Here is a 2,352-nt window from a genome sequence, read left to right as displayed (position 1 = left end):
AATGTTAGGATCAAACACTTTGGGTGCCTTTGGGTAGACAAGGTTTTGTTCTTGTATGTGTCTATTAGTTCTTACCTTTAGCCTTCTTCTAAAGTTCAATCCATTTTTTATGAGAGAACCTTGACTTAATGAGCCCCACTCTAAAGAGAGACCATCCTTGTCTCTAAACCTTTATCTCCAAGACAAATGAGTTTAAACATTGCACAATCTGATTCATGTTCTTGGTTAATGAATGTTAAAGAAAATGATTGATCTGAATGCATGTGGATATCTAAGGCTTGAATGAGTAGAGGTTGTGATAGGTCTGTCTAAAGTTTTTAAGTACAGCTCATTCACCTTGCATCATAGTACTAGTAACTTGGACATTCATTCTAGGTAGCTCATTAGTAAGTTGTTAGGTTCTAAGATCCCATTTTCAAACCTCACCTTCCTACTTATGTCTTGTTTATTTGCTTGAGGGCAAGCAAAGACTAAGTTTGGGGGTGTTGATGTTACTATATTTTACCATATTTAAGGCCTTGTTTAGTTCATGTTTTGCATCATATAGAAATGATTCCTTAGGTTTTATAGCCATTTATGTCCAAATATACACTTAGGATGTTTAGAAGCATGCATTGCATACATTTGTGCATTTGGAGTATTATTAGGTGTTATGGAGCTCTAAAAGGGTAAGGAAGGACTTGGTGTTATTTCTGGAGCTAAACAAGAGGACTGAAAGTATCAGGAAGTGGATTCGCAAGGCAACTCGACCACAGCACTCGAGCAGGCACATGGTCGAGTACTCGGTCGGATTCATAACGAGCTCCTCAAAGATCGATCCAAATGAAGATCTTCCGTTGCGATTCAGCTTCCGCATCCTTCATGAGAGTTGTAGGAAATTGAGATAACTTTCTAATGCCGGTGGTTTAAAGGCAATCAGAGGTGTAGTGCAAGAGTTATCCCGATTTTACTGAACGGATATCATCCCAGATCGAAGACTCGAGCTACGTGACGGACCAACCACTCGACCATGCACTCGACCGAGCACATGGTCGAGCTGACCGCCGCCTCTCTGTTTTGTCCTCTAGCTAACTAGGGCTTCTCTCTCTTTACTATATATATGTGTACTGGCACTTGTGGCCGAAGAGAGAGACCCTGGAGACCATGTAGACACCTCATAACCTAGTTTTTGCCATTTTTAGCTTCTTTTACTTTATTGCATCATCTCTTATCTTTTCTCTAGATTTTCATAGATTTGTAACCTTCATAACTTTGAATCTGTTGTATATTTGTTTTCACTTCTTTGTTCAATATTGTTCATCTTTATCTCATCTTTCTAGTCATGATAGTTTCATTAATTTCTGGGTTTGTGTTCTTCATGATGATTTTTAGATCTTATTAGTGGCTTAGGATCTTAGGGATGGATTAGGCTGGGTAAAGGTTATGGTTGTTTAGATTGGTCAAGCTTGATTGTTATATATCTCTTCTAGATTAGATATGCTCTATGCTATTCTTATACTGAGAGGGTAAGGATAGATCTTAAGCTTCTTAGCATCAGACCAATGTCTAAGTTGTTAGATAAGTTTAATGCTAGAGATTATCATGAAGCATGCTAAGAGATTAGATGTTTAAAGTGATTTTTAAAATTGATGATCTGGGTTTTAATGCCTGCTTTGATATGTAATAGCTAGTGAGAACTAGGTCTAAGAAGTATCTTGGCTTGATTGTTATTGTCATGAGAATGGATTAACATGTATTAGAAGATCATTGTCTAGAGATAGCTCATTGTTGATTGAGGTTTGTTGACCAATTTAGATAGCCATAGCTTGAGTCCATCGCATGAATCCATCCTTAGGATTTTATTTGTTTATTGATTTCCCTGTTTAAGTATTGTTAATTGCTTGTTGTTTGCTCAGTTTTCATTATTTGCTCTGTTTCTGTTCATTCGCTTATCAACTCGACCTCCCACTCGACCATGCACTCGACTGAGTGCTAGGTCGAGCTCCATGTTACTTTCTTGCTTATGCATTGTTCTATTCATGTTTTCTTCTGCTTATTACTTAATTCTGCTTAGTCTTGTTTATTGCACTTGTTCTACAGTTTAATTCAGCATTAGTATTGTCTTAAGTTGCCTTAGTTCATTGCATTTCATTATTGTCATTAGGTTGTTAGAAACAAATCATAATTATATTTGGCTTAACTTGAATGCATTGATCACATCTTGACTGCTTACATATCACACTCTTTATGGATTGACATCCTTTATGCTACAACATCATAAGGGAATTGAAACACCTTGCATTACATTCTGATCATTCATACTTATGTTTGTTTGTTTGATTGCATCATTCATTCATTCATAAGTAGATACTT

Source organism: Camelina sativa, chromosome 6 (assembly GCF_000633955.1).
Source record: "Camelina sativa cultivar DH55 chromosome 6, Cs, whole genome shotgun sequence".
Lineage (NCBI taxonomy): Eukaryota > Viridiplantae > Streptophyta > Magnoliopsida > Brassicales > Brassicaceae > Camelina > Camelina sativa.
The sequence above is the reverse complement of the archived record's forward strand: the minus strand, read 5'-3'. Positions refer to the sequence as shown.